The sequence below is a fragment of the Macaca fascicularis genome, chromosome 8, assembly GCF_037993035.2.
Source record: "Macaca fascicularis isolate 582-1 chromosome 8, T2T-MFA8v1.1".
Taxonomy (NCBI): Eukaryota; Metazoa; Chordata; class Mammalia; order Primates; family Cercopithecidae; genus Macaca; species Macaca fascicularis.
Genome location: NC_088382.1, coordinates 113,021,242 through 113,021,989, shown reverse-complemented (window position 1 = coordinate 113,021,989; position 748 = coordinate 113,021,242).

The following is a 748-nucleotide window of genomic DNA, read 5'->3' as shown; positions in this document are numbered from 1 at the left end:
CAAGCTTGTGTGATAAATGCATTAAATAATTACAGCTATAGATTAAGAACATGTAAGGAATATCTTACAAAGCCTGGTAAGAGTTCTGAGAGAAGAGAACTCAATTTCAGTCATTCAACAACAAATAGTCGCACAGTTCCTGCTCTTTGCCAGGTATGTCGCCAAGCACTGAGGATATAGCAAATAAGCCAGACAATATTCCTGCCCTCAGGCAATTTTCATCTTGGTGTAAGGGACAGAAAAGGAAATATATGCGTAATATAATTTCAGGTATTTAAAGCTGTAAATAAAACTACAGCAGAATTTGCGGAATAGTGTTGCTATCTTAGGTATTATAGTTGGGGTCAGGAAAGGTCTCTGAGGTAATATTTGGAACATTTTGAAAGAAGTGAGGAAGCAAGCCACAATGAGAGGAAACACATTTTAGGCAGAGAGGATAGGAAGTAAAAAGGGCCTGAGGCAGGAATTAACTTAGTTAGAGGGGATGGGTGAGGAGAGAGAGGAGGTTGGAGAAGTGGCCATTGCAGTATGGTGGGAAAGAGCTCAGGTTGGACAGCCAGGCCCTCTGGCCTCAAAATTCAGCTTTCCCATTTTCTGTTTGACCTTAGGCAGGTCACTTCAGCCCTCTTTGTCTTAGGTTTCCTGATCTGTAATATGGTGTCTTAGATCAGTTTCTCTGTAACAATGCCAGAGATGGGGATTCTTGGGCAAGTGACTGAGGGAGCACTTTCAGGAGAAATCTGTAATG